This window comes from Xyrauchen texanus, unplaced genomic scaffold, assembly GCF_025860055.1.
Source record: "Xyrauchen texanus isolate HMW12.3.18 unplaced genomic scaffold, RBS_HiC_50CHRs HiC_scaffold_1202, whole genome shotgun sequence".
In the NCBI taxonomy this organism is placed as follows: domain Eukaryota; kingdom Metazoa; phylum Chordata; class Actinopteri; order Cypriniformes; family Catostomidae; genus Xyrauchen; species Xyrauchen texanus.
The window spans coordinates 1-9,000 of NW_026265545.1; the positions used below are offsets into that span (position 1 = coordinate 1).

General features: G+C 40.4%; 6 non-coding genes across 6 annotated transcripts; all 6 read left to right on the forward strand.

The window, feature by feature from the left end:
• Positions 1–7,143: 7,143 nt before the first annotated feature.
• Positions 7,144–7,216, forward strand: trnav-cac (transfer RNA valine (anticodon CAC)). The gene has a single exon. It is a non-coding gene; the product is annotated as a tRNA-Val (tRNA).
• A 107-nt stretch (positions 7,217–7,323) lies between these two features.
• trnav-cac (transfer RNA valine (anticodon CAC)) lies at positions 7,324–7,396 on the forward strand. The gene has a single exon. It is a non-coding gene; the product is annotated as a tRNA-Val (tRNA).
• A 466-nt stretch (positions 7,397–7,862) lies between these two features.
• On the forward strand, positions 7,863–7,935 carry trnav-cac (transfer RNA valine (anticodon CAC)). Its single transcript has one exon. It is a non-coding gene; the product is annotated as a tRNA-Val (tRNA).
• A 107-nt stretch (positions 7,936–8,042) lies between these two features.
• Positions 8,043–8,115, forward strand: trnav-cac (transfer RNA valine (anticodon CAC)). The gene has a single exon. It is a non-coding gene; the product is annotated as a tRNA-Val (tRNA).
• A 107-nt stretch (positions 8,116–8,222) lies between these two features.
• Positions 8,223–8,295, forward strand: trnav-cac (transfer RNA valine (anticodon CAC)). The gene has a single exon. It is a non-coding gene; the product is annotated as a tRNA-Val (tRNA).
• A 107-nt stretch (positions 8,296–8,402) lies between these two features.
• On the forward strand, positions 8,403–8,475 carry trnav-cac (transfer RNA valine (anticodon CAC)). The gene has a single exon. It is a non-coding gene; the product is annotated as a tRNA-Val (tRNA).
• Positions 8,476–9,000: the final 525 nt, after the last annotated feature.

Here is a 9,000-nt window from a genome sequence, read left to right on the forward strand (position 1 = left end):
TGTGTAGTTTGAGTAAGGGTTTCGAGGCTGTTTGTGAAAAAGCAGAAAATACTGTGAAAAATGAGACTGTGAAATGTGATAAGATTTTCTGGGAAAAAGTGTGTGTGTGTGTGCTCTCAGCTTGCCTGACAGAAAAACAACTGCAGTTCTATTTTGATAGCAGGGAACACTGAGACACTTTATCAGTGATCAAGGCCAAAGAGCGTTCAGTCTCAGTCACCATTCACTTTCATTGAAGAAAAAAAAACACAATGAAGATGAATGTGGTCTGAGGTGATCAGTCTCTAGCAATCTTCTTAACATTTCATTTTGTATTCCAGCTAGCCGATGATGAGTGTGAAGGATGCCTTATTTTGATTGACATGGGCGCGACTGTATCCTGCAACAGGAGCAGTTATCAAAGTCACTGGACATGCAACGGACAATTCTCCTGAGGCCGCAGGAAACCGAGCTGCTGACACAGCTGCCAGAGAGGCTGCAACACGGACTGAGACTTGTGTGAGTGTTATGGCTCTTGCCCCTCAGGAGAGTGAGACCCCCAGAGACCTTTTTAAACTCTATGATGAGGATGACCCTGAAGAGATAGAACAATGGACAAAATTAGGAGCTCAGAAAAATGCAGAAGGATTGTGGAAATTTAATGAGCGTTTTGTTTGTCCTGTTTCTGCTAGAACTGAACTAATGTCTTTGTATCATGGTTTGGCACATGCAGGTCCTGAAAAACTACATGCAATGATTTCCAAAACCTGGTGGTGGCCCCGATTGAGGGCTTCTTGCAATGATTTTTGTAAGAGATGCCTAGTATGCCTTAAGGTTAATTCTTCTTCTAAGCTGAAAATTCCCTTAGGACATGCCCCTCGACCTCAAGGGCCGTGGACACACCTCCAAATTGATTTCATAGGTCCACTGCCCCCTAGTGGAGGTTTTACATACATTCTAATGATCATTGATCTGTTTTCCAGATGGGTTGAGGCATTTCCACTGAGAAACTGCACCGCAGATGCAACCGCCAAGATTATGTTGAATGAAGTTTTCCCAAGATGGGGTTTGCCCTTACAAATTGATTCAGATCAGGGTACACATTTTACTGGGAAGGTGATGAAAAATGTCATGAAATTGATGGGGGTGAGGCAACACTTTCACATTCCATTTAGGCCCCAATCTAGCGGATCTATTGAACGCACTAATCGTGACGCTTAAAACTTCACTGAGAAAGAGATTGTTGGAGTGGGGAAAGGGTGGCATGCGGCTGTCCCAGCGATTGTGTTAAGCATGAGAGCCAGCCCTAACAAGACTACACAGCTCAGCCCTTTTGAGGTAATGACAGGTCGCTACATGCGGCTGCCCTGGGATGCCCCTTGCAACATGAGGGACCATCCGGCCTTTGAAAGACGCTTTACAAAATTATCTGAAAGCTTTGGATGACAGTCTGCGAGACACACGGGTTAGTGTTAGCACACGCACAAGCAGATCGAGATAATGTTGAGCAAAAAGACATGCCTGCTTTGCCTGAAATAGGTGACAATGTGATGTTACAGCGGGAGATAGTTTCCCCTTAGGTCCGAAATTTGATGGGCCTTATCAGGTGGTATTGACCACTAACACCTCTGTTCTACTGGACAGGGGGTTTTGGGTACAGTATGGAGACATTGGTCACAGGTGAAACCACTTGAAAAGTGTAACAACTTACTACCTCGGATCATTAAATGTCTGTCGTGTATGTTAAAATTCTAGAATTCTAGAACAAATGTTTTATCATTACAGATGGCTGAATCCGACGACATACTGAAGCTGCTAATTCTTCAAGAAGAAGTGCGTAGTGAGAGACGACTGAAAGTGAAACGAGCTTTCATCCGATTGGTACTTCCGCTCTCGTTGGTATTTTTAATTCTGATCGCTTTATCATTTTTGATGTGGATTCAAATTTCAATTTGGACAGGGAGATTCCATGCGTTTTCAACTCATTGGGATTGTGAGGAGATCGATAACCGTCCATCATGGGTACAATACCCATGTCTAAATTCAACTGAGGGTCTAAATTTAATTCCGATACTACCCTCATTATGCAAAAAAGTCGGTGGATGAGGAGTGGAGGCGTTGACCTGTTTGAAGGAGATTTCGGTTCAATGAGCTGGATCCCTGACCACATAGCTCGTGAAAACATGAGTGCATGCTCTATACGAATGGATATGGTTAATCGATATTTGTTAAAATCTAGAAAAGGTGAGAGTAGAGCAGAACGAAGGAGGCGTCAGGTAGCAGATGTGAATGACTCCCACATGATTTTAGGTGGAAAAGCAGCGAAACTTCCGTTCTACCCAAGTGCTCCTGATCCTCGCCACATCATGTCATACTATCTTCCCAAAGCTAAGAATGAACTTGGTTACAACAAAGTCGTTAAAGATATAGCCCAAAGTTATATATACAGCAATATTGTGATTAGAGAAGAACCGGGTCTGATGAGTATCAAACAGCAATAAATGATAAGGATTTGATGAGATGGGGAGTGTTAGTCCCAACTAAATGCCACATGATCCGATGGGTCACTAATAGGGCTTACGGTGCAGTCTGTGATAGGTTAGGACGGATAGATAAAACTGACAAGGACAAGTTCGATCTGAATGGCAGTAAAAATGGTTTGCCTGCTATTAATGCTTTGTCCCTCTCTTGGCCCAGGAACACTAGATTCGATGACCCTTGGAAGGAGACTGCACATGTTGAGCGTTGTTTAGGTAAAGAAATTTAACAGTGGTTTGTTAAGATGTTTCCTCCTGGAGATGTTGATAAATGTAGAGAAATTTCTGAGAAGCTCACCGGTGTGAAGATGATGGAGATACCCTGGGAGGTGTGTAATGCTTCTTTTGTTAAGTCAGGTTACACTTGGGCTAGTTTTTCTGATGTGTTACACCAGTATGAGTTTGCTAGGAACCTTGCTAACAAAACTGTTTTCAACATGGATCACTTGCATGATTACCTTGAAGATAAATGTTATAGTCCTACATCGATGGCTTATAATGTGACAGCCTGGATGCATTTGCAAGTGTTTAAACTGAATATTGAAACGATGTACACTCGAGCAAAGACTAGTCTGGTACCTTTAAAGTATGAGGAGCTGTTGTGGGACAATTATAAATCATTTCAGGTGAGGATGTGGCCTCAGTTGTCCGATGTAGCTATTGGAGATGAGTGGTTTGACAGGGCAAAACAATTTAGACAATTTCTGAGTCCAATTCCTTCAGTACAGGAAATCAGAGATCTAGAGTCTAAGACTCAATCAAAGGACTGTGCTAAACACAGGTTGACACACCCCATGGTTCCTGCATGGCGTCCAGTTGATAAGAGTAAGAAAGCTAACGAAGCAGAGCTGTCTCTTTGTGTTGCAGACTTGAAGCAGAAGACTGAATATTTTCCTCGGTTGAAGGCGCAAACAGCTCGGCAGAAATTTATCACTGCATTTCTGGAACAGATAAAAACTAATGATCCGTTTGCAGGTTATGAGTATTTGAATTCTGTATGGCTTAAATCTAAGGGCACTCCATGGTATACTGATTCGGAACCTCCGTCTGCTATAGCAGTAGCATTGGTTTTGGCTTTTTCGGTAGGAGCAATATTTACTGACATGACGGAAACCATGGAGGAATATGTGGAGGAAGCTTGGGAGGAGTTTGTGGCTGCGTCAGAGGATTTGGTCATGGGAATGTTAAATGTGTGTTATATGCTTTTGGAGCTCTTTTGGGAATGGGTGTCCTCTGCCTGTGTGTTCGTTTCTGTTTTTCTTATGTATGCAGGTCTGCTTGCAGTAACTTGAACCCTTCCGAGGAGGAGAACCGACTGAGAAAACTGACGACACGCTTGGAAGAGAAACTTAAGAAGGATAACATCCATGCCCTGTTGTGAGTGGAAGGTAGGAGAGCCTTCGCGTGGGGACTGGGAATTTTTAGTATCCAGCATGTCCGCAATGAGGCGAAGAGACAAGTGTGACCCGTCAGGGAAGCATGCGTTACCACTCCACCTTCCGTAGTGACCTCACTTGGTAGAACAGACGTGGCGGTATTGGACCCCACATTGGTCTAAAACGGGGACTGAAGGGTGAGGGTCAAAATCCCTTGGCTCTTCAGATATATCAATACATATATATATATATATATATATATATATATATATATATATATATATATATATATATATATATATATATATATATATATATCCTTTTATATCAATATCTATCTGTATTCTGTTGCTTAACTTCTTTAATAAAGTGATGAATTAACTATATGCATGATCACATAATCAATTCTATTTTCTTATGCATAATTGAAATATACTTTGAATCATATGTGTGTTGAATGTTAGTGAGTCTCTTTTAGGAACATTCCAGAGTCTCTCTGTCCTGCACGTTGGCTGAAGGTCTTTTGGGGGATAAGCTTATTTGTGACGCTCTCCAGCCTCTCAGGGGAGGGGGTCAGGTGGAATGCGTTAAACATGTGTTCCAGATGTATTCTGTGTTTGATTGTTACCTTTCCATGACTAATTATATGGTTTAAAGTCCTATGTAATAACACCTGAATAGTAGAAGTGTGATTTTCTCTTATTATTTCTTTAGGGAAGAAATGTATGTTATTTCAACCCTCTCCTCTGCCCGAGGAGTGAATATTTTATTTCTCTGTTTTGGTTCAAATGGCCTGATAATGTGTGCTCTGGCTCTCTTGTGCCCAGAGAAGAACTGTCGTTCGTCAGTGTTTTGTGTGTGCGTTTGACCTTCTACCTAGGTTTTGAACCAGGGATGCACACCAGTCCGACTCGAAGACGCCCTGCGACCATCTGCGAGGTCACTTCAGACGTAAATCTCGGGCGTGGATGACAAGTGCGCTGATTAATGTTGATAGGCCATTTAACTATCTATATGTTGTGACTTTATGTTCTTTTAGCCAATCAGGAGTAAAATAATGGAATGTACATCCTTGCAAATGGTATAATTGATGTAAGATTTTGTGTAAGCTACGAGCTGGCTTTCGATCTCCTCGTGAGACTTTGCCGCTGGCTCTACCAATTTCACTGCAAACTATTCTTCAGTAAATTTTGATTCTATAATTGAATTTCTCGACTCCTGGTTTTGTTTCTCCATATCTGGTCCGGATCACAACTGTTATACCCCTAACAATGTTATTGTACTTCACTTTATCATTAAGGTTTCATTGTATTTAGGCCCAAATATAGCTTAATCTAAATACTAGTATGACAGACTATGTTATGTAAACGAAGTGTGTAATTTTTCGCTGTTCACGTACGTTAGTTTAAGTGTATTCATGTCAACAAAAATAACTTCAATCAAATCTTGAATACCTAACCTTCCGTTTAAATTGTCATAATATATAGACATTGAGAGTGTTAAAAACAACGAAAACTATAGAATAAAATACTAAATCAAACATTATTTACCTTGATTCTAGCGGTTGAGATGCGATTGAGACGTTGTGATTACCGTTATCTGCGCCTGTCTGTCTCCCTTACAATATGAAAATGCGGGACAGCGCCACTCCGCGCGAGGTCCCCAGATAGATACTGGGTGGAAACACTTGATATTTTTACTGCAGTACTGTTCTTTTTGGATGGAGTGTCTTGTCGAAACATATATTCAATAAATGAGTTGCAGGAATTGTTGGTAATTACGTTTATAGGCAGGTTTCCATAATGTAGTGGTTATCACGTTCGCCTCACACGCAAAAGATACCCAGTTCGAAACTGGGTGGAAACAATTGTTGCTAATTTCCTTCAGAGGCTAGCTTCCATAGTGTTGTGGTTATCACTTTCGCTGAACACGCAAAAGGTCCCCAGTTCGATACTTGGTGGAAAACTTGATATTTTTACTGCAGTACTGTGATTTTTGGATGGAGTGTCTTGTCTAAACATATATTCAATTAATGAGTTGCAGGAATTGTTGGTAATTTTATTCATAGGCTAGTTTCCATAGTGTAGTGGTTATCATGTTTGCCTCACACGCGAAATGTCCCCAGTTCGAAGTTGAGTGGAAACACTTGATGGTTTTCCTGCAGTATTGTGATTTTTGGATGGAATGTCTTGTCAAAACACATTTTCAAGAAATGAGTAGCAGGAATTGTTGGTAAATTCCATCATAGTCTAGTTTCCATAATGTAGTGGTTATCACTTTCGCCTCACACGCGAAAAGTCCCCATTTCAATAGTGGGTGGAAACCCTTGATATTTTCACTGCAGTACTGTGATTTTTGGATGGAGTGTCTTGTCTAAACATATATTCAATTAATGAGTTGCAGGAATTGTTGTTAATTAATTTTATAGGCAGGTTTCCATAGTGTAGTGGTTAACACGTTCGCCTCACACGTGAATGGTCCCAGTTCGATACTGGGTGAGAACACTTGATATTTTTACTGCAGTACTGTGATTTTTGGATGGAGTGTCATGTCTAAACATATATTCAATTAATGAGTTGCAGGAATTGTTGGTAATTAAATTTATAGGCAGGTTTACATAGTGTAGTGGTTGTCACGTTTGCCTCACAAGCAGAATGTCCCCTGTTCGATACTGGGTGGAAACAATTGATATTTTTACTGGAGTACTGTGATTTTTGGATGGAGTGTCTTGTCGAAACATATATTCAATAAATGAGTAGCAGGAATTGTTGGTAATGTCCTTCATAGGCTATTTTCCATAATGTAGTGGTTTTCACGTTCGCCTCACACGCGAAAGGTCCCCAGTTTGAAGTTAGGTGGAAACACTTGATATTTCTACTGCAGTACAGTGATTTTTGGATGGAGTGTCTTGTCTAAACATATATTCAATTAATGAGTTGCAGGAATTGTTGGTAATTACTTTTATAGGCAGGTTTCCATAATGTAGTGGTTATCACGTTCTACTCACACGCAAAAGGTACCCAGTTCGAAACTGGGTCGAAACAATTGTTGGTAATTTCCTTTAGAGGCTAGTATCCATAGTGTAGTGGTTATCACGCTCAACTCACACGCGAAAGGTCCCCAGTTCGATACTGGGTGGAAACACTTGATGTTTTTACTGCAGTACTGTGATTTTTGGATTGAGTGTCTTGTCGAAACATATATTCAATAAATGAGTAGCAGGAATTGTTGGTAATTACTTTTATAGGCAGGTTTCCATAGTGTAGTGGTTATCACGTTCGCCTCACACGCGAAAGGTCCCCAGTTCAATAGTGGGTGGAAACACTTGATATTTTTACTGCAGTACTGTGATTTTTGGATGGAGTGTCTTGTCGAAACATATATTCAATTAACGAGTTGCAGGAATTGTTGGTAATTACTTTCATAGGCAGGTTTCCATAGTGTAGTGGTTATCACGTTCGCCTCACACGCGAAAGGTCCCCAGTTCGATATTGGGTGGAAACACTTGATATTTTTACTGCAGTACTGTGATTTTTGGATGGAGTGTCTTGTCTAAACATATATTCAATTAATGAGTTGCAGGAATTGTTGGTAATTAAGTTTATAGGCAGGTTTACATAGTGTAGTTGTTGTCACGTTTGCCTCACAAGCGGAATGTCCCCTGTTCGATACTGGGTGGAAACAATTGATATTTTTACTGGAGTACTGTGATTTTTGGATGGAGTGTCTTGTCTAAACATATATTCAATTAATGAGTTGCAGGAATTGTTGGTAATTACTTTCATAGGTAGGTTTCCATAGTGTTGTGATTATCACGTTCAGCCTAACACGCGAAAGGTCCCCAGTTTGAAGTTAGGTGGAAACACTTGATATTTTTACTGCAGTACTGTGATTTTTGGAAGGAGTGTCTAGTCTAAACATATATTCCATAAATGAGTTGCAGGAATTGTTGGTAATTAAGCTAAGGCAGGTTTCCATAGTGTAGTGGTTATCATGTTCACCTCACACGCGAAAGGTCCCCAGTTCGATACTGGGTGGAAACACTTGATATTTTTACTGCAGTACTGTTCTTTTTGGATGGAGTGTCTTGTCGAAACATATATTCAATAAATGAGTTGCAGGAATTGTTGTTTATTTCCTTCATCGAAAAGTTTCCATAGTGTAGTGGTTATCACGTTCGCCTCACACGCGAAAGGTCCCCAGTTCGATACTGGGTGGAAACACTTGATATTTTTACTGCAGTACTGTTCTTTTTGGATGGAGTGTCTTGTCGAAACATATATTCAATAAATGAGTTGCAGGAATTGTTGTTTATTTCCTTCACAGAAAAGTTTCCATAGTGTAGTGGTTATCACGTTCGCTTCACACGCGAAAGGTCCCCAGTTCGATACTGGGTGGAAACACTTGATGTTTTTACTGCAGTACTGTTCTTTTTGGATGGAGTGTCTTGTCGAAACATATATTCAATTAACGAGTTGCAGGAATTGTTGGTAATTACTTTCATAGGCAGGTTTCCATAGTGTAGTGGTTATCACGTTCGCCTCACACGCGAAAGGTCCCCAGTTCGATACTGGGTGGAAACACTTGATATTTTTACTGCAGTACTGTGATTTTTGGATGGAGTGTCTTGTCTAAACATATATTCAATTAATGAGTTGCAGGAATTGTTGGTAATTAAGTTTATAGGCAGGTTTACATAGTGTAGTTGTTGTCACGTTTGCCTCACAAGCGGAATGTCCCCTGTTCGATACTGGGTGGAAACAATTGATATTTTTACTGGAGTACTGTGATTTTTGGATGGAGTGTCTTGTCTAAACATATATTCAATTAATGAGTTGCAGGAATTGTTGGTAATTACTTTCATAGGTAGGTTTCCATAGTGTTGTGATTATCACGTTCACCTAACACGTAAAGGTACCCAGTTTGAAGTTAGGTGGAAACTCTTGATATTTTTACTGCAGTACTGTGATTTTTGGAAGGAGTGTCTAGTCTAAACATATATTCCATAAATGAGTTGCAGGAATTGTTGGTAATTAAGCTTATGCAGGTTTCCATAGTGAAGTGGTTATCATGTTCACCTCACACGCGAAAGGTCCCCAGTTCGATAC